This window comes from Ranitomeya imitator, chromosome 6, assembly GCF_032444005.1.
Source record: "Ranitomeya imitator isolate aRanImi1 chromosome 6, aRanImi1.pri, whole genome shotgun sequence".
In the NCBI taxonomy this organism is placed as follows: Eukaryota; Metazoa; Chordata; class Amphibia; order Anura; family Dendrobatidae; genus Ranitomeya; species Ranitomeya imitator.
Genome location: NC_091287.1, coordinates 362,309,297 through 362,332,553, shown reverse-complemented (window position 1 = coordinate 362,332,553; position 23,257 = coordinate 362,309,297).

Below are 23,257 nucleotides of genomic sequence, written 5' to 3'. Positions count from 1 at the left end.
TTGCTCAGGATCACAGCACTTGCAAAGTTGAAATACTTACCTCTCCCTGCTCCACTGCCGTGACGTGGTCCAGATTTCCTGGGCCCACTAATTACTTGAACCAGCCCTACCCCACACAACTTTAGCCAAATGACCCCCAATTTCAAATGCCTTCCAATTATTATAAGGTAAATTACGCTTGACAAGCTTCATTAAGAAGAATGGATGGTTTTTACATTAAAATGGGCACTCTAGGTGTTTTCCTGGCCCCCACTCACTGCCGACTATGCTGCCCCATTGACTTGCATTGGGTTTCGTGTTTCGGTCGATCCCGACTTTACGTCATAATCGGCCGATTTCACTCGACCCGACTTTTGAGATAGTCGGGTTTCGCGAAACCCGGCTCGACTCTAAAAAGGTCAAGGTCGCTCAACTCTAGCTGCTTGAGGTCTAAAATGGAAAATGCTCCCCCTAGTGGTAAATATGTATATTTGTAGAAAAATATATAATATTTTTCATATAGAAATGTTTGCAAACAGTGCAAACATTGCATTAATACATTTTAATTACTATTTTAAGCCTAATTTCACAAAAAAAAACAAAATACAAGAAAACTGGTGGCACCTTCCCTTTAAAGAGGATGCATTATAAGCAGAGCAAGAAGACATGGACAAAGGAACAATACAGGGGGATTGCACTCAGTCCAGCCTCATGTCTTCCCAATGTGGATTGGTAGGCAATGAGGAGGAGGAGGAAGAACAGAAGCTACTTTCATGCGCTTCAGACGGTACTACAAGCACAGCTGTCATACCATCTGTTCAGTCGGGTTGGCCTGAGGACAGGGAGGAGGAGGATGAGGAAGAGGAGGACAGCATGGTCAGTCGTCCTGTTTAGAGGACACTGAAGTCTTGCCTGTTAGCAGTATGGCATGCATGACTGACTTTATGTTGTGCTGCGTTTCACGTGACCCTTGCATTATAAACATTTTTGGTGACACTCATTACTGGTTGGTGACACTTCTAGACCCACCCTACAAGGAGAACTTTCAATTTCTTCTGCCAGAGGCAGAGAGGTGTACTAAAATGTTGCAGTACCAGAGGGCCCTTGTAGCAGAATTACTTAGCAAATTCCCATGTGAGAACGCTGGCAGCAGATGTCAGAGTTTGTTGTACAACCAAAGAGTCCGAGTGAGAGAGACAGAAGTACAATCCAGCTCAGGCAGGGGAACAATGGCAAAGTTCTGGGACATTTTTCTCAGACTCTCCCATCATGCTGGCACAGAGGCAAGGGGTGCTCTCACAAGAAGTGCAATGTTTGGAAAGATGCTGAGGGAGTACCTTGCAGATCGTACAAATGTCCTCTGTGATTCATCTGTGCCTTTTATTTATTGGATATCCAAGCTGGACACATGGCATGAACTGGCTCTCTACGCCTTGGAGGTCCTGGCCCTGCTGCTAGCTTTCTGTCAGAGAGGGTTTTTAGTGCCGCTGATGTAATTATAACTGATAAACACAACCGCCTGTCAACTGAAAATGCTGACAGGCTGACTCTTGCAAAAATGATCAAGAATGAATACAAAAGTAATGAAATCATATGAAATCGGGGAATATATAACACAGAAAAGAGCATAGCACAGAAGCCCAAAAATAACCCCCAACAAACATATGGACAATAGTGGGACCAACTGCAAACCTCAATAACAAAAAATAAGACGCACCAAAAACAGTTTTAAAGTCCAAAATACAGAAATACTTTATTAGAATAAAAATATATATATAGACAGGTACAGGGGGAACATAGGGGACACGTAGCAGTGCGACACAAAAATGCCCAATGTAAGCAATGGACAGCAATGAGTCATATATAGGGTTGAGCGACTTTTACTTTTATAGGATCGGGTCGGGTTTCATGAAACCCGACTTTAAAACTGTTTTTGGTGCGTCTTATTTTTTAAAAATGATCAAGGGCTGGATTGGGCAATATTTCTGTACACCTCCGAATGAAAACAGTGAACATAACCTGTAATACATTATCTTTTTTGTGGAGGTGTATTGTCATGCACCTCTCCACAACCACACATGGCTATCCGCTTCCTGATTTCATCTGTTTGGGGATATCATCCTCCTTATTCTCATCCTCATCCTTCACAACCAGTACAAAACTCAGATTTATGCAAGGGTGTTTTTCAGATAACCATTACTAATTAGAAACCAAAATAAACTCCCCCAGGGGGAACTGTCATCAAAATGAGATGTATGTATATTTTTCCAATTCATTCTTATATATTCCAGTTTTAAACCCTTTCTGCCATATGACGTACTATCCCGTCGAGGTGACCTGGGACTTAATTCCCAGGGACAGGATAGTACGTCATGGGCGATCAGCCGCGCTCACATGGGGAGCTGATTATTACAGCTGACATTCGGCACTATGTGCCAGGAGCAGTCACGGACAGCTCCCGGCACATTAACCCCTGGAACACTGAGATCAAACATGATCACAGCGTTCTGGTGACACAGGGAAGCTTCGCGCAGGGAGGGGGCTCCCTGCATGCTTCCCTGAGGTCCATGTGATCGCGTTGTTCCGAGCGTCTCCTCCCTGCAGGCCCCGGATCCAAAATGGCCACAGGACTCCTTCCCAGCCCTGCATGGAGGTGACTTGCAAGTTAGCAGGCACCGGCAAGCCTGCAGCACTGCCTGTCAGATCGCTGATCTGACACAGTGCTTTGCAAAGTGTCAGATCAGCGATCTGACACTATACAACTATGTCTCAATTTGGGACAAAGTAAAAAAAGTTAAAAATATATATATATTTACATGTATAAAAGTATTCATATTTAATATTGCCCTGTCCGTAACGACCCGACCAATAAAATTGTCCCACTAGTTAACTCCTTCAGTGAACACTGTGAAAATAAATAGGCAATAAACAACGCTTTAATTTATTATACCGCCAAACACAAAGTGAAATAACACACGATCAAAAAGACGGATATAAATAAACATGGTACTTGTGAAAATGTCATCTTATCCCTGAAAAAACGAGCTTCCATACAGCATCATCAGCAAAAAAATAAAAAAGGTTAGAGTCCTCAGAATAAAGCGATGCAAAAATAATTATTCTTATATAAAATCGTTTGTATCATATAAAAGCGCCAAAACATAAAAAATGATATAAATGGGGTATCGCTGTAATCGTACTAACCTGAAGAATAAAACTGCTTTAACAATTTTACCAAACGTGGAATGATATAAACGCTCCCCCAAAATAATTTAATGAATAGCTGGTTTAATGAATCTGCTTAAAACCCCCGCTATAAATAATAAATCAAACCCCCTTCATCACCCCTAAGTTAGGAAAAATAATAACATAACAAAAGTATTTATTTCCATTCTCCCATTAGGGTTAGGGTTAGGTTTGGGGCTAAAGTTAGGGTTAGGGCTAAATTTAGGGTTGGGGCTACAGTTAGGGTTGGGGCTAAAGTTAGGGTTAGGGTTGGGGATAAAGTTAGGCTTAGGGTTTTGATTACATTTACGGTTGGGATTAGAATTGGGATTAGGGTTAGGGGTGTGTCAGAGTTAGGGGTGTTTTTAGGGTTATAGTTGGGATTAGGGCTAGGGGTGTGTTGGAGTTAGGGGTGTGGTTAGGGTTGGGATTAGGGTTAGGGGTGTTCAGGTTAGGGGTGTGGTTAGGGTTATGGTTAGGGTTGTGATTAAGATTAGGGGTGTGCTTGGGTTAGGGTTTCAGTTAGAATCGGGGAGTTTCCACTGTTTAGGCACATGAGGGGCTCTCCAAACGCGACATCACGTCCGATCTCAATTCCAGCCGATTCTGCATTCAAAAAGTAAAACAGTGCTCCTTCCCTTCAAGCTCTCCCGTGCGCCCAAAGAGGGGTTCACTGCACATATTGGGTGTCAGTGCACTCAGGGCAAATTGGACAACAACTTTTGGGGTCCAATTTCTCTTGTTACCCTTGGGAAAATAAAAATTTTGGGGCTAAAAAAATCATTTTTGCGGGAAAAAAATGATTTTTTATTTTCACGGATCTGCGTAGTAGATGTAGTGAAACACTTTGGGGTTCAAAGTTCTTACAACACATCTAGATAAGTTCCTTGGGGGGTCTAGTTTCTAATATGGGGTCACTTGTGAGGTGTTTCCACTGTTTAGTCACAACAGAGCTCTCCAGCTGCGACATGGCGTCCTATCTCAATTCCAGTCAATTTTGCATTGAAAAGTCAAGCGGCGCTCTTTCCCTTCCGAGCTCTGCCATGCACCCAAACAGTGGTGTACCCCCACATAAGGGATATCAGTGCACTCAGGACAAATTGCACAACAACTTTTGGGATCCAATTTCTTCTGTTACCCTTAGGAAAATAAAAAAATGTGGGCAAAAAGATAATTTTTGTGAAAAAATACGATTTTTTATTTATACGGCTCTAAATTATAAACTTCTGTGAAGCACTTGGTGGGTCAAAGTGTTCACCACACATCTAGATAAGTTCGTTAGGGGGTCTAATTTCTAAAATGGTGTCACTTGTGGGGGGTTTCAATGTTTAGGCACATCAGGGGCTCTCCAAACATAACAAGGCGTCATATCTCAATTCCAGTCAATTTTGCATTGAAAAGTCAAACGTTGCTCTTTCCCTTCCAAGCTCTGGCATGCGCCCAAACAGTGTTTGGGTATCAGCATACTCAGGGCAAATTTCACAACAAGTTTTTAGGTCCAATGTCTACTGTTACCCTTGGGAAAATAAAAAATTTGGGGAGAAAACTAATTTTTGAGAAAAAATATGATTTGTTTTTTTTTACGACTCTACATTATAAACTCCTTTGAAGCACTTGGTGGGTCAAAGTGCTCACTGCAAATCTAGATAAGTTCCTTAGGGGGTCTACTTTCCAAAATAGTGTCACTTGTGGGGGGTTTCCACTATTTAGGCACATCAGGGGCTCTCCAAACGCGACATGGCGTCCTATCTCAATGCCAGTCAATTTTGCATTGAAAAAGTAAAACAGTGCTCCTTCCTTTCAGAGGTCTCTCTTGCGCCGAAACAGTGGTTTGCCCACACATATGGGGTATCAGCATGCTCAGGACAAATTGTACAACATCTTTTGTTGTCCAATTTCTCCTGTTACCCTTGGGAAAATAAATCAAATTGTAGCTGAAGTAAATTTTTTGTGAAACAAGGTTAAATGTTCATTTTTTTAAACATTACAAAAATTCCTGTAAAACCCCTGAAGGGTTCATAAACTTCTTGAATGTGGTTTTGAGCATCTTGAGGGGTAAAGTTTTTAGAATGGTGTCACACTTGGGAATTTTCTATCATATAGACCCCTCAAAGTGACTTCAAATGTGATGTGGTCCCCCCAAAAAAATGGTGTTGTAAAAATGAGAAATTGCTGGTCAACTTTTAACCCTTTTAAATCACTAACAAAAAAAATGTTGGTTCCAAAATTGTGCTGATGTAAAGTAGACATGTGGGAAATGTTACTTATTGAGTATTTTGTGTGACATATCTCTGTGATTTAAGGGCATAAAAATTTAAATTTGGAAAATTGCGAATTGATAATTTTTTTTGCCAAATTTCAATTTTCTTCACAAATAAACGCAGGAAATATCAAAGAAATTTTTACCACTATCATGAAGTACAATATGTCACAAGAAAACAATGTCAGAATAATCAGGATCCATTGAAGCGTTCCAGAGTTTTAATCTCATGAAGGGACAGTGATCAGAATTGTAAAAATTGGCCTGTCATTAAAGGGACACTGTCACCTGAATTTGGAGGGAACAATCTTCAGCCATGGAGGCGGGGTTTTTGGGTGTTTGATTCACCCTTTCCTTACCCGCTGGCTGCATGCTGGCTGCAATATTGGATTGAAGTTCATTCTCTGTCCTCCATAGTACACGCCTGCGCACGGCAAGATTGTCTTGTGCAGGCATGTACTACGGAGGACAGAGAATGAACTTCAATCCAATATTGCAGCCAGCATGCAGCCAGCGGGTAAGGAAAGGGTGAATCAAAAACACAAAAACCCCGCCTCCATGGCTGAAGATTGTTCCCTCCAAATTCAGGTGACAGTGTCCCTTTAACATGCAAACCACCCTTGGGGGTTAAGGGGTTAATATATCTGCACCATCCTTTTATGACCCCGTGTATACCTCTACAATATGAAAATATTGAAATACTATTATATTTTTTTATATTCCTGCCTCTGAGGTATTGCTAGGGACAAACATATCTTGTTGGACACAATCTGGCATCATATAAATTAACCTGTGCTTGCCCCTCCCTTTTGTTAATTACTTTCATAGGTGGATTCATATCTTTTTTTTTTTGTTTCAGTATGATTAATCTTTATGTCTCCTCATTCTCCCCCACTAGATCACCAGGCTTAACATATTCTGTGCTGCTACAGGCAGTCAAATTTTTGGCAAGGGTGTCTATGATGCTCATTGTATATTTTTTAAAAATGTATCCCCCTTGGGGAAATGTTTGTCAGCCCTTGCACTGCGTCTATGGGCATTACAAGTCTAGGAGACACACTCCTTTACATTGGGCCTAGTTTTTATTGAGGCCTTCAGCAATGTCTCCTCATTCTCCACCACTAGATCACAATTCACCACGCTTAACATGTTCTGTGCTGCTATAGGCAGTCCAATATTTAGCAAGGATGTCTATGATGCCCATAGTATATATTTAAAAAATGTATCCCCCTTGGGGAAATGTTTGTCAGCCCATGCACTTAGTATATAAGCATTAAAAGTCTAGGAGACCCGCTGCTTTAAATTGGGCCTAGTTTTTAATGAGGCCTTCCTCCACCTCTCATCATTTTCCACCACTAGATCACCAGAGTTCACGTGTTCCGTGCTGCTACAGGCAGTCAATGTTTTGGCAAGGGTGTCTGTGATCTTCATTAAATATTTTTTTTAAAATTCACTCCCCATTGGGTGTTTGTAAGCCCATACACTTAGTGTATGGACATTACAAGTCTAGGGGACCTGCTCCTTTGTAATGGAACAGTTTTTTATGAGGCGCTCCTTCATGTTAAACAGTATGGCAGGACCAACTGAAGAATGTGAAGCAGGTTTTAATGTGCCATGTGGCCATCCAGTACCTGGTTCAAAGGCTTATAGGGCTGCATATGACTTGATTGGAGGGCAGGTCTTGCAGGTAATACATAAGAAAACAGTGTGGCAGGGCCAACTGAAGAATGTGAAGTGGGTTTTCCTGTGGCCATTCAGTACCAGGGTTCAAAGGCTTATTGGGGTGTATATGACTTGATAGCAGGGCAGGCCCTGCAGGTAATACAAAAGAAAACAGTATGGCAGGACCAACTGAAGAAAGTGAAGTGGCTTTTCCTGTGGCCATCCAGTACATTGGTTTAAAGGCTTATTGGGGTGTATATGACTTGATAGCAGGGCAGGCCTTGCAGGTAATACAGAAGAAAACAGTATGGCAGGACTAACTGAAGAATGTGAAGTGGGTTTTCCTGTAGCCCTCCAGTACCTGGGTTTAAAGCCTTATTACTTATAACTTGATAGCAGTGATAGCAGGGCAGGCCTTGCTTTTAATGCAACATTTTTTCAGGAAGCCCTCCTGTACCTCTTGTGAAAGCGGTATTGGGGTGCGTTGTAATTGTTGGCAGCCCAGCCACTCACTTCGTAGGCAATAAGAGCATAGGAGACCCACTGTTTAATAATGGCACTTTAAGAATATTATTGCCACTAGGGTTGAGCGACTTTTATTTTTATAGGGTCGAGTCGGGTTTCACAAAACCCGACTTTCTCAAAACTCGGGTCGAGTGAAATCGGCCGATCCTATAGAAAAGTCGGGGTCGGCCGAAACACGAAACCCAATGCAGTGCAATGGGATACTAATGGTTCCCAGGGTCTGAAGGAGACGAAACTCTCCTTCAGGCCCTGGGATCCATATTAATGTGTAAAATAAAGAATAAAAATAAAAAATAGGGATATACTCACCCTCGGACGCGCCTTGGTTCTAGCCGGCAGCCTTCCTTCCTAAGAATGAACAAGTGAAAGACCTTCGATGACGTCGCGGCTTGTGATTGGTCGCGTGACCGCTCGTGTGACCACTCACGCGACCAATCACAAGCCGCGACGTCACCGCAGGTCCTTCACTCGCTTATTCTTAGGAGGGGAGACTGCCGGTTAGAACCAGGGCGCGTCCGAGGGTGAGTATATCAATATTTTTTTATTTTTATTCTTTATCTTACACATAAATATGGATCCCGATACCGATTCCCGATATCGCAAAAATATCGGAACTCGGTATCGGAATTCCGATACCCGGTAAGAAGATCGCCGACCTTATGGCCGACCCCACACAGGGATCTGGTCGGGTTTCATGAAACCCGACTTTGCCAAAAGTCGGCAACTTCTGAAAATGACCGATCCGTTTCGCTCAACCCTAATTGCCACCTGAGGCCCCTCTAAAACTAGGCTTTGAGACTTTATGACTGAGTCTCTCCTTCATCAATGAAACAAGATGTGTATCCTTATGTGTCACACACCACATGGCCAGCTAGGGTTGTTAAATGTTACAATTACATTTCCCAGTGAATGCATTTGTATTGGTTCAAAGCAATGTAAAAGTTGAAAAATGCATCCAAAACTCTGCGTGTGAACATAGCCCAAGTGGTGGAGGAACATTTTGGCCTGGAGTTATTTTGCCTTATATACAAGTCATTACCCTGGAAAGGATGTACCTTAACATATTTCCCATTAAAATCCATTTTAGTTTCGTTTTTGTATGTTTTTTGGTGCACCTGTAAAAATGGCGTGAAACTCTGAAAACATTGCTTACAGCTGTGACCTTGGAGTCAGACGTGCTTTCAGTGGTGATCCTTATGATGTTTCCATGTCATTTGAGTAGTGTTTCCATCATTTCAGACGTTTTTAGACCTTAAAAGGACCCCCAGGGGGTTGCAGTAAAAATACTCAAGTTTCCTATAGACTTACATTGGGCTCGTTTCTCGGGTCGAGAACCCAAGTAATCCAATTTGCTCGACCCGAGAAACGAGCATTTTAGTGCTTGCTCATCACTACTCACCACCCCAAATGGAAGTGTAATATCCCCTCCAGTCAATTGTGACCCATAAAAATTTGTTCCCCCCAAACCCGTGATTGTTTTCCGAAGAGGAAAAACAATCAAAGACAGTCCAGCACCCAGTTTTGTGCAAACTACTTGGGAAATCATTAGAAAAAAAAGAAATAATAAGGAAGAACAAACAAAGGAGGTGTCTTTCGGTGCTGTGATAAGCGCTGTTTATGCTGAAAACCATAAATTGTGATTAGTGTTGAGCGATACCTTCTGACATCAAGAAGTATCGGTATCAGATTGGATGCTGATATCCAAAAAAATATCGGATATCACTGATACCGATACCCGATACCAATGCAAGTCAATGGGACACAAATATCGGAATGTAAATAAGCCCTTTCTGTCTTTCTACATCCTGTTCTGGAGGGGGGAAGAGTGTGGACGGTGCATGGGCGGACACTGTGCGTGTCTGTGTGTGCAGGCAAGGTCTGTGCAGGCCTGCCGGGGATCTGTATGGGCATCTCGGGGGTCTGTGCGGCCTGCCGGGGCTCTGTGTGGCCTGCCGGGGCTCTGTGCGTGCCTGCTGGGGCTCTGTCCGTCCTGCCGGGGCTCTGTGCGGGCTTGCCAAGGCTCTGTGCGGTCTTGCCAGGGCTCTGTGGAGTCTTGCCGGAGCTCTGCAGGCTGCCAGGGACTCTGTGCAGGCTTGGTGGGGGCTCTGTGCGGGCTGCAGAGGCTCTGTGCGGCCTGCCGGGGCTCTGTGCGGGCTGCCGGGGGTCTGTGCAGGCATCGTCCGATGGGACTACAAGTCCCATTGGACGTTGCCTGCAACAGTGACAGTGATTGACACATTAGCCAATTATGGGACAGTAGTAGTCCCATCATCCGACTAACGTGTTGAATGTAAAAAGAAAACCATGCATACAACATACATACTCCCTTCATTACATTCATACATTACATACAGTGCATACATGTAGACATACAGCACATATAACATAGAGTACATGCTCACCATTACTTGTCATTTTGATCCCCGCAGACAGTGTCACCTGTAAAAAAATAAAATGTAAATGTGCCAGCAGGATGCCTTTTTTACCCATAGACTTGTATTGGCGACGGATCGTGATGGATGGCCACACGTTGCGTGCGTCGTGCAACGGATCCGTCGTGCTTTGGTGGACCGTCGGCACAAAAAAACATTCAAGTGAACATTTTTTTGTACATCGCATCCACCATTTTCTTCCGCGCATGCGTGGCCGAAACTCCGCCCCTTACTCCCCGGACTTCAGAATGGGCAGCGGATGCATGGAAAAACTGCATCCGCTGCCCACGTCGTGTACAAAATTCACAACGTGCATCAATACGTCGGCCCAACGCATAGTGACGGACCTGTACCGACGCAAGTGTGAAAGATTCCTTAATGAGCATTGAATTTGAATAATAAAACGGAAAAAAACGCCATGGGCTCCTGGGCAATTTTCTGCACCATAGGGTAAAAGCCGACGCCTGGGGCTATTTTTTGTAGCCTGCTATGAATATCAGCCCACAGCTGTCTGCATAGCCTTTACTGGCTATTAAAATAGGGGGACCCCAAAAAACATGACGTGGGGTCCCCCTATATTTTATAGCCAGAAAGGCTATGCAGACAGCTGCAGGCTAATATTCATAGCCTAGAGAGGGGCCATGGATATTGCCCCCCTGGCTACAAATACCAGTCCGCAGTTGCCCCTGAAATGGCGCATCTGTAAGATGCGCCAATTCCGGCACTTAGCCCCTATCTTCCCACTCCCATGTAGCGGTGGGATATGGGGTAATAAGGGATTAATGTCACCTTGCTATTGTAAGGTGACATTAAGCCGGGTTAATAACGAAGAGGCAGCAATAAGATGCCTATCCATTATTAATCCACTAGTAGGAAAGGGTTAATAAAACACACACACATTAGGAAAAAAAGTATTTTAATATTCTTCATTTAACCATACTTACAATACTTCAGTGCCTGCAAAAAACGTAAAATAATAAACTGTATACTACCTCTCTGCCGTAGTCCATTTAATAACGAGTGTCCCACGACGATCTCCCCTATAGAACAGTGACATTGCGTGATGTCACTGCTCTATAGGACCCTCAGTGACACACTGACAGGAGACAATGGCTCCTGCAGTACATCACTGAGAGGTTACCTTAGGACAAAGTCTTACTTTATGGCAATAGCTGCATGGGAAAATTTCTCACACAGCAATGCCAAAAGTGAGACTAGGGACTATTTTTTTACAGCGGCGGAGGAATACAGTGCGGAAGGATACCTTCCTCCCATCATTGTATTCCTGGTGACCCTAGAGAGCGGTTGTATTAGCTGATGCTGTCATTCTCCATGGGTGATCGTCATGGGAAACTCGTTGATTTCAGTGGACAGGGAATATATTGGTTGTTTGTTATTTTAATCTTTTTTTCAGATGACACTGGCTTCGGGGAACAAAGTGAAAAGTAATGGTGAGTATGTACTTTATGTTATATGTACTGTATGTCTGTATGTATGTATTGTATGAATGTTTTGTATGTAGTATGCATGTAGTATGTATGTAGTATGTAGTATGCATGTAGTATGTACAGTATGTAGTATGTATGTATGTAGTATGTATGTATGTAGTATGTACTAGCTGTTTCCAGCCAACTAATGCTCGGCACGCTCATTGCTATCTAATTAACGCTGCTGGTGATTAAACTAAAGTAAATAATGACAACATTCAATAGCACTTACGCAGGTGGTAAATTAACTTAAAATGAAGATAATAACAGTGTGGGGATGGAGCCTCATGTGGTAATGTGGGGGGACAGAGCCTCGTGTGGTAATGTGTGAGGACGGAACCTAGTGTGGTAATGTGGGGGGATGGAGCCTCGTGTGGTAATGTGTGGGGATGGAGCCTCGTATGGTAATGTGGGGGGACGGAGCCTCGTGTGGTAATGTGTGTGGACGGAGCCTCATGTGGTAATGTGGGGGGCGGGATTATGTGTGGCAATGGGGTGGGGAAGGAGCTGCTGTGCAGGGGGTGGGATTAGCGAGTAGTCACGATGCCTCTTATATATATAGATGTATGTATATATGTAGTATATATGTAGTATGTATGTAGTATGTATGTAGTATGTATGTAGTATGTAGTATGCATGTAGTATGTATGTAGTATGCAGTATGTATGTACTATGTATGTAGTATGTATGTAGTATGTATGTATGTAGTATGTATATAGTATGTATGTATGTATGTATGTAGTATGCATGTATGTATGTAGTATGTATGTAGCATGTATGTAGTATGTATGTATGTAGTATGTACAGTTAGGGCCAGAAATATTTGGACAGTGACACAATTTTCGCGAGTTGGGCTCTGCATGCCACCACATTGGATTTGAAATGAAACCTCTACAACAGAATTCAAGTGCAGATTGTAACGTTTAATTTGAAGGGTTGAACAAAAATATCTGATAGAAAATGTAGGAATTGTACACATTTCTTTACAAACACTCCACATTTTAGGAGGTCAAAAGTAATTGGACAAATAAACATAACCCAAACAAAATATTTTTATTTTCAATATTTTGTTGCAAATCCTTTTGAGGCAATCACTGCCTTAAGTCTGGAACCCATGGACATCACCAAACGCTGGGTTTCCTCCTTCTTAATGCTTTGCCAGGCCTTTACAGCCGCAGCCTTCAGGTCTTGCTTGTTTGTGGGTCTTTCCGTCTTAAGTCTGGATTTGAGCAAGTGAAATGCATGCTCAATTGGGTTTAGATCTGGAGATTGACTTGGCCATTGCAGAATGTGCCACTTTTTGGCACTCATGAACTCCTGGGTAGCTTTGGCTGTATGCTTGGGGTCATTGTCCATCGGTACTATGAAGCGCCGTCCAATCAACTTTGCAGCATTTGGCTGAATCTGGGCTGAAAGTATATCCCGGTACACTTCAGAATTCATCCGGCTACTCTTGTCTGCTCTTATGTCATCAATAAATACAAGTGACCCAGTGCCATTGAAAGCCATGCATGCCCATGCCATCACGTTGCCTCCACCATGTTTTACAGAGGATGTGGTGTGCCTTGGATCATGTGCCGTTCCCTTTCTTCTCCAAACTTTTTTCTTCCCATCATTCTGGTACAGGTTGATCTTTGTCTCATCTGTCCATAGAATACTTTTCCAGAACTGAGCTGGCTTCTTGAGGTGTTTTTCTGCAAATTTAACTCTGGCCTGTCTATTTTTGGTATTGATGAATGGTTTGCATCTAGATGTGAACCCTTTGTATTTACTGTCATGGAGTCTTCTCTTTACTGTTGACTTAGAGACAGATACACCTGCTTCACTGAGAGTGTTCTGGACTTCAGTTGATGTTGTGAACGGGTTCTTCTTCACCAAATTAAGTATGCGGTGATCATCCACCACTGTTGTCATCCGTGGACGCCCAGGCCTTTTTGAGTTCCCAAGCTCACCAGTCAATTCCTTTTTTCACAGAATGTACCCAACTGTTGATTTTGCTACTCCAAGCATGTCTGCTATCTCTCTGATGGATTTTTTCTTTTTTTTCAGCCTCAGGATGTTCTGCTTCACCTCAATTGAGAGTTCCTTTGACCGCATGTTGTCTGCTCACAGCAACAGCTTCCAAATGCAAAACCACACACCTGGAATCCACCCCTGACCTTTTAACTACTTCATTGATTACAGGTTAACGAGGGAGACGCCTTCAGAGTTAATTGCAGCCCTTAGAGTCCGTTGTCCAATTACTCTTGGTCCCTTGAAAAAGAGGACGCTATGCATTACAGAGCTATGATTCCTAAACCCTTTCTCCGATTTGGATGTGGAAACTATCATATTGCAGCTGGGAGTGTGCACTTTCAGCCCATATTATATATATAATTGTATTTCTGAACATGTTTTTGTAAACAGCTAAAATAATAAAACTTGTGTCACTGTCCAAATATTTCTGGCCCTAACTGTATGTATGTAGTATGTATGTATGTAGTATGTATGTATGTAGTATGTATGTAGTATGTAGTATGTATGAAGTATGTAGTATGTATGTATGTACGTAGTATGTATGTAGTATGTATGTAGTATGTAGTATGTATGTAGTATGTATTTAGTATGTAGTATGTATGTAGTATGTATCTAGTATGTAGTATGCATGTAGTATGTATGTATGTAGTATGTATATAGTATACTAGATTGTGGCCCGATTCTAACGCATCGGGTATTCTAGAATATGCATGTCCCCGTAGTATATGGACAATGATGATTCCAGAATTCGCGGCAGACTGTGCCCGTCGCTGATTGGTCGAGGCAACCTTTATGGCATCATTGTCACCAATGCAACCATTATGACATCTACGTTGATACTGTGCCCATCGCTGATTGGTCGAGGCGAATTCGCGGCAGACTGTGCCCGTCGCTGATTGGTCGAGGCAACCTTTATGACATCATCGTCGCCATGGCAACCATTATGACATCTACGTTGATACTGTGCCCGTCGCTGAATCAGAAACGTGGGATTTCTACATCCTTTATGACATCATCGTCGCTGTGCCCGTTACTGATTGGTGGATTCTAACGCATCGGGTATTCTAGAATATGCATGTCCCCGTAGTATATGGATAATGATGATTCCAGAAATCGCGGCAGACTGCCCGTCGCTGATTGGTCGAGGCAACCTTTATGACATCATCGTCGCCATGGCAACCATTATGACATCTACATCGATACTGTGCCCGTCGCTGATTGGTCGAGGCCTGGCAGCCTCGACCAATCAGACGCGGGATGTCTACGTCCTTTATGACATCATCGTTGCTGTGCCCGTCGCTGAGACGCGAGATTTCCAGGACAGACAGACAGAAAGACAGACAGACAGACGGAAAAACCCTTAGACAATTATATATATAGATATGTATGTATGTATGTAGTATGTATGTAGGGTGCATGTAGCATGTATGTAGTATGTAAGTATATAGTAAGTATGTATGTAGTATGTATGTAGTATGTATGTATGTAGTATGTATGTAGCATGTAGGTAGTATGTATGTAGTATGTATGTAGTATGTAGTATGTATGTATGCAGTATGTAGTATGTAGTATGTATGTAGTATGCAGTATGCATGCATGTATGTAGTATGTATGTAGTATGTATGTATTTGTGTAGTATGTATGTAGTATGTAGTATGTATGTGGTATGTATGTAGTATGTATATAGTTTGTATGTATGTATGTAGTATGTAGTGTGTATGTGGTATGTATGTAGTATGTATATAGTTTGTATGTATGTATGTAGTATGTATGTAGTATGTAGTATGTATGTAGCATGTATGTAGTATGTATGTATGTAGTATGTACTGTATATAGTATGTATGTATGTAGTACAGTACAGACCAAAAGTTTGGACACACCTTATCATTTAACATTTTTTCTGTATTTTCATGACTATGAAAATTGTGCATTCACACTGAAGGCATCAAAACTATGAATTAACATATATGGAATTATATACTTATCAAAAAAGTGTGAAACAACTGAAATTATGTCTTATATTGTAGGTTCTTCAAAGTAGCCACCTTTTGCTTTGATTACTGATTTGCATACTCTTGGCATTATCTTGATGAGCTTCAAGAGGTAGTCACTGGAAATGGTCTTGCAACAATCTTGAAGGAGTTCCCAGAGATGCTTAGCACTTGTTGGCCCTTTTGCCTTCACTCTGTGGTCCAGCTCACCCCAAACAATCTCGATTGGGTTCAGGTCTGGTGACTGTGGAGGCCAGGTCATCTGGCGTAGCACCCCATCACTCTCTTTCTTGGTCAAACAGCCCTTACACAGCCTGGAGGTGTGTTTGGGGTCATTGTCCTGTTGAAAAATAAATGATGGTCCAGCTAAACGCAAACAGGATGGAATAGCATGTCTCTGCAAGATGCTGTGGTAGCTATGCTGGTTCAGTATGCATTCAATTTTAAATAAATCCCCAACAGTGTCACCAGCTAAGCAACTGCACACCATCACACCTCTTCCTCCATGCTTCACGGTGGGAACCAGGCATGTAGAGTCCATCCGTTCACCTTTTCTGTGTTGCAAAAAGACACGGCGGTTGGAAACAAAGATCTCTAATTTGGACTCATGAGACCAAAGCACAGATTTCCACTGGTCTAATGTCCATTCCTTGTGTTCTTTAGCCCAAACAAGTCTCTTCTGCTTGTTGCCTGCCCTTAGAAGTGGTTTCCTAGCAGCTATTTTACCATAAAGGTCTGCTGCACAAAGTCTCCTCTTATAACAGTTGTTGTAGAGATGTGTCTGATGCTAGAATTCTGTGCGGCATTGACCTGGTCTCTAATCAGAGCTGCTGTTACCCTGCGATATCTGAGGCTGGTGAATCGGATAAACTTATCCTCAGAAGCAGAGGTGACTCTTGGTCTTCCTTTCCTGGGGCGGTCCTCTTTTGAGCCAGTTTCTTTGTAGCGCTTGATGGTTTTTGCCACAGCACTTGAGGACACTTTCAAAGTTTGCCCAATTTTTCAGACTGACTGACCTTCATTTCTTAAAGTAATGATCTCCACTTGTTTTTCTTTACTTAGCTGCTTTTTTCTTGCCATAACACAAATTTTAACAGTCTATTCAGTAGGACTATCAGCTGTGTATCCACCAGACTTCTGCACAACACAACTAATGGTCCCAACCCCATTTATAAGGCTAGAAATCCCACATATTAAACCTGACATGGCACACCTGTGAATTGAGAACCATTCCTAGTGACTACCTCTTGAAGCTCATCAAGGGAGTGCCAAGAGTGTGCAAAGCAGTCATCAAAGCAAAAGGTGGCTACTTTGAAGAACCTAGAATATAAGACATAATTTCAGCTGTTTCACACTTTTTTGTTAAGAATATAATTCCACATGTGTTATTTCATAGTTTTGTTACCTTCAGTGTGAATGTACAATTTTCATAGTCATGAAAATACAGAAAAATCTTTAAATGAGAAGGTGTGTCCAAACTTTTGGTCTGTACTGTATGTATGCATGTATGTAGTATGTATGTAGTATGTAGTATTATGTAGTATGTAGTATGTATGTAGTATGTAGTATGTATGTATGTAGTATGTATGTATGCATGTATGTAGTATGTATGTTGTTTGTGTGTAGTATGTATGTAGTATGTATGTACGGAGTCTCGTGTGGTGATGTGTGGGGACGGAGCCTCGTGTGGTAATGTGGGGGGGATTATGTGTGGCAATGGGTTGGGGGCGGAGCTGCTGTGCAGGGGGCGGGATTAGCAAGTAATCATGATGCCTCTTATGTATATAGATGTATGTAGTATGTATGTAGTGTGTATGTAGTATGTATGTAGTATGTATGTATGTATGTATGTAGTATGTATGTAGTATGTGGTATGTATGTAGTATGTATGTAGTATGTATGTAGTATGTATGTACTATGTATGTAGTTTGTATGTATGTAGTGTGTATATAGTATGAATAAATGTATGTAGTATGTATGTATGTAGTATGTATGTATGTAGTATGCATGTAGTGTGTATGTAGTATGTATGTAGTATGTATGTATGTAGTATGAATGTAGTATGTATGTAGTATTTAGTATGTATGTAGTATGTATTTAGTATGCAGCATGCATGTAGTATGTATCTAGTATGTAGCATGTATGTAGTTTGTATGTATGTAGTATGTATGTATGTAGTATGTATGTAGCATGTATGTATGTAGTATGTATGTATGCATGTATGTAGTATGTATGTTGTATGTGTGTAGTATGTATGTAGTATGTAGTATGTATGTACGGAGCCTCGTGTGGTGATGTGTGGGGACGGAGCCTCGTGTGGTAATGTGGGGGGGATTATGTGTGGCAATGGGTTGGGGGCGAAGCTGTTGTGCAGGGGGCGGGATTAGCAAGTAATCATGATGCCTATTATATATATAGATGTATGTATGTAGTATGTATGTAGTATGTTTGTAGTATGTATGTATGTAGTATGTATGTAGTATGTATGTCATATGTATGTAGTATGTATGTAGTATGTATGTAGTATGTATGTAGTATGTATATGGTATGTATGTAGTGTGTATGTAGTATGTATGTATGTATGTAGTATGCATGTAGTATGTAGTATTTATGTAGTATGTATGTAGTATGTATGTAGTATGTATGTAGTATGTATGCATGTAGTATGTATATAGCATGTATGTAGTATGTATATGGTATGTATGTAGTGTGTATGTAGTATGTATGTATGTAGTATGTATGTAGTATGTATACAGTATGTATATTGTATGTATGTATGTATGTATGTATTTATTTATGTTGTATGTATGTATGTAGTATGTATGTATGCATGTATGTAGTATGTATGTAGTGTGTATGTACTATGTATGTAGTATGTATGTGTGTATGTAGTATGTATGTAGTATGTAGTATGCATGTAGTATGCATGTAGTATGTATGTAGTATGTAGTATGTATGTAGTATGTATGTATGTAGTATGTATGTAGTATGTATGTAGTATGTATGTATGTGTGTATGTAGTATGTACGTAGTATGTAGTATGCATGTAGTATGCATGTAGTATGTATGTAGTATGTAGTATGTATGTAGAATGTATGTATGTATGTATGTATGTAGTATGTATGTAGGGTGTATGTAGTATGTATGTAGTATGTATGTAGTATGCATGTATGTAGTATGTATGTAGTATGTAGTATGTATGTAGTATGCATGCAGTATGTAAGTATGTATGTAGTGTGTATGTAGTATGTATGTAGTATGTATGTAGTATGTATGTATGTAGTATGTCTGTAGTATGTATGTAGTATGTAGTATGTATGTAGTATTTATGTACGTAGTATGTATGTGGTATGTAAGTATGTATGTAGTATGTATGTAGTATGTAGTATGTATGTTTTATGCATGTAGTATGTATGTAGTATGCATGTAGTTTGTATGTATCTATGTAGTATGTAGTATGCATGTAGTATGTATGTAGTCTGTATGTAGTATGTATGTAGTATGCATGTACTATGTAGTATGTATGTAGTATGTATGTATGTAGTATGTATATAGTGTGTATGTAGTATGTATGTAGTATGTATGTAGTATGTATGTGTGTAGTATGTATGTAGTATGTATGTAGTATGTAGTATGTATGTAGTATTTATGTATGTAGTATGTATGTAGTGTGTATGTAGTATGTATGTATGTAGTATGTATGTAGTATGTAGTATGTATGTAGTATGCATGTAGTATGTATGTAGTATGCATGTAGTTTGTATGTATCTATGTATTATGTAGTATGCATGCAGTATGTAGTATGTATGTAGTCTGTATGTAGTATGTATGTAGTATGCATGTACTATGTAGTATGTATATAGTATGCATGTATGTATGTAGTATGTATGTAGTGTGTATGTAGTATGTATGTAGTATGCATGTAGTATGTATGTATGTAATGTATGTATGTAGTATGTATTTAGTATGTATGTAGTATGTATATAGTATGTATGTATGTAGTATGTATGTATGTATGTAGTATGTGTGTAATACGTATGTAGTATGTATGTATGTAGTATGTATGTAGGTTGTATGTAGTATGTATGTAGTATGCATGTATGTAGTATGTATGTAGTATGTAGTATGTATGTAGTATGCATGTAGTATGTAAGTATGTATGTAGTGTGTATGTAGTATGTATGTAGTATGTATGTAGTATGTAGTATGTATGTAGTATGTATGTAGTATGTATGTAGTATGTATGTATGTAGTATGTCTGTAGTATGTATGCAGTATGTAGTATGTATGTAGTATTTATGTACGTAGTATGTATGTAGCATGTATGTGGTATGTATGTATGTAGTATGTATGTAGTATGTCTGTAGTATGTATGTTGTATGCATGTAGTATGTATGTAGTATGCATGTAGTTTGTATGTATCTATGTAGTATGTAGTATGCATGTAGTATGTAGTATGTATGTAGTCTGTATGTAGTATGTATGTAGTATGCATGTACTATGTAGTATGTATGTAGTATGTATGTATGTAGTATGTATATAGTGTGTATGTAGTATGTATGTAGTATGTATGTAGTATGTATGTGTGTAGTATGTATGTAGTATGTATGTAGTATGTAGTATGTATGTAGTATTTATGTATGTATGTAGTGTGTATGTAGAATGTATGTATGTAGTATGTATGTAGTATGTAGTATGTATGTAGTATGCATGTAGTATGTATGTAGTATGCATGTAGTTTGTATGTATCTATGTATTATGTAGTATGCATGCAGTATGTAGTATGTATGTAGTCTGTATGTAGTATGTATGTAGCATGCATGTACTATGTAGTATGTATATAGTATGCATGTATGTATGTAGTATGTATGTATGTAGTATGTATGTAGTGTGTATGTAGTATGTATCTAGTTTGTATGTAGTTTGTATGTATGTAGTATGTAGTATGTAGTATGTAGTATGCATGTAGTATGTATGTAGTATGTAGTATGCATGTAGTATGCATGTAATATGTATGTAGTATGTAGTATGTATGTAGCATGTATGTAGTATGTAGTATGCATGTAGTATGTATGTATGTATATAGTATGTAAGTCTGTATGCATGTAGTATGTATGAAGTATGTATGTATGTATGTAGCATGTATGTAGTGTGTATGTAGTGTGTATGTAGTATGTAGTATGTATGTAGTATGTATATAGTATGTACGTATGTAGTATATATGTATGTATGTAGTATGTATGTATGTAGTATGTATGTAGTATGTATGTGTGTATGTAGTAGGTATGTATGTAGTATGCATTTAGTATGTATGTAGTATGTATGCAGTACGTATGTATTTTTTTGTTTAACATTCAAAACATTAGCCGGCTGATGGGACTTCTACTGTCCCATCATTGGCTAATGTGTCAATCACTGTCACTGTTGCAGGTATCGTCCAATGGGACTTGTAGTCCAATAAGATGATGCCTGCACAGACCCCTGCAAGCCCGCACAGAGCCCCGGCAGGCCGCACAGAGCCCTGTCAAGCCTGCACAGAGCCCTAGCAAGTCCGCACAGAGCTCCGGCAGCCTGCACAAAGCCCCAGCAAGCCTGCACAGAGCCCCGGCAGCCTGCACAGAGCCCCGTCAAGCCCACACAGACCCCCAGCAGCCAGCACAGAGGCCCGGCAGGCCGCACAGAGCCCTGGCAGGCATCTACAGAGCCCCGGCAGGCCGCACAGAGCCTGGCAGGTATGCACAGAGCCCCGGCAGGCCGCACGGAGCCCCAGCAGGCATGCACAGAGCCCCGGCAGGCACGCACAGAGCCCCCACGGTCACGCACAGACCCCGCCTGCACACACACACGCAGTCTCCACCCACGCACTGCCCTCACTCCATTATAGTGCATCATTGCACTATGGAAACTTCCGATTCCAGTATCCGATATCACAAATATATCGGAACTCTGTATCGGAATTCCGATACAGCGAATATCGGCCAATACCCGATATTTGCAGTATCGGAATGCTCAACACTAATTGTGATACCAAACGACCAATTTCGCAAAATTCCAAGTTAAGTTCACCCATACACAAGAACTATAGTGTGATTCCAATTTCTTTGTGTCACCATGGTCCAATATGTGGGTCGGACGACTCAGACATTATGGATCAGCATGTACAGCCACAGAAACAATGTTAAAAAAGGTTTCTTAAAGCAAAGCTTATCCAAATACCTTACTATCATATAGAACAGAGATTTCAATGTGATCAAAGTCATTCCTCTAGAACAAATATCCATCACAACGAGAAATAGAAAATCCATTCTCAATGGCAAAGAGTCATATTGGATCTCTAAACTGGGAACCCTTTATCCAGATGGCTTAAATGAAACGCTAGAATCAGTGTAATTAGAGTGTTTTAATTTACTTTTCCCTTTATTTTTTATCTTTATTTTTATCTTTATTTGTACTTATTTATTTATTTATTTTTTTAATATTTTTAAAGTTTTTGTTTATTTTTGTTGTTAAATTTATTTTTTTCTCCTTTCGTGTATTGAATGCTCCATTTAAGTCTACTTTCACTCATCAGGTTTTTGCCGTTAGGCAGGATCAGGCAAATTTGTAAAAACACGGATCCGTTGCAAATTGTGAAAAACTGATGCAACGGATCCGTTTTTTGGCTGGATCTTTTTTTTATTTCTTTTTAATGAACCCGGGGATAGAGTTTGGACTTCCTGTTCCGGGGAGAAGAGAGAGAGACCAGATATTTTGCATGATTGTATGGAGAATGCATCATTTCACATGTCAGTTTCATCCGTTCATCGCTGGAACCGTCGCTTGGCGTTTTTTCGCCGGACAGAAAAAACGTTACTATGAAGGTTTTCTCCTGCCGCTGAAAAAATAAATTTAGACGGATCCGGCAAAAAATGGATGAAACATGTGGCCATCAAGCGCAATCCGGTGCTAATACAACTCTATGAGGAAAAAATGGATCCGGCGGAAAGAAAAAACGGATCCATTTTTTTCAAAACATGCCGGATTGTGCCTAACGGCAAAAACCTGATGTGTGAAAGTAGCCTAAGCCATTCAGAGAAACAAATTAATTTTACAACTTTATCCATTCAGATATGTAGACATTCTAATACAGAATCTATTAGGTTTTCCTGCAGTTAATTTGCTATGTATTCCATTATACCAACTGGGTCCCTCGTTACCTTGGTTCAGATGTTTAGTTTCATAAGGACCGTCCCTACTGCAGAGCGTCTGAGTGGGATGGTAGAGGCTCTGCAGCACACATAGACTATTGTCTACAGTTGCACCAACAGAGACCTGGCTTTAGAATCCTTTTCTTGTCTCTCTTGTGCACAATTTGGTGTAGAAACTGAATCCTCCAATGCTTGGGAAAACACATATAAGGCCAGGCTCATGCTTGCGAGTGTGATGCAAGAAACTTGCATCAATACCCGGCACTGCCACAGGCACTCGGGAGCGGAATGTGCGGCTGCATGTATTTCTATGCAGCTGAACGCTCTGGTCCCGAGGGCCAGCGGCAGTGCCGGGTATTGATGCGAGAGACTTGCATGAGTTTCTCACATCACACTCACAAGTGTGACCCCGGCCTAAGACATATGTTAAGAATGAGAGGATTATGCAAAACCGAATATGGGATGAAACAGTTCTGTAAAGTTTTTTAAAGGA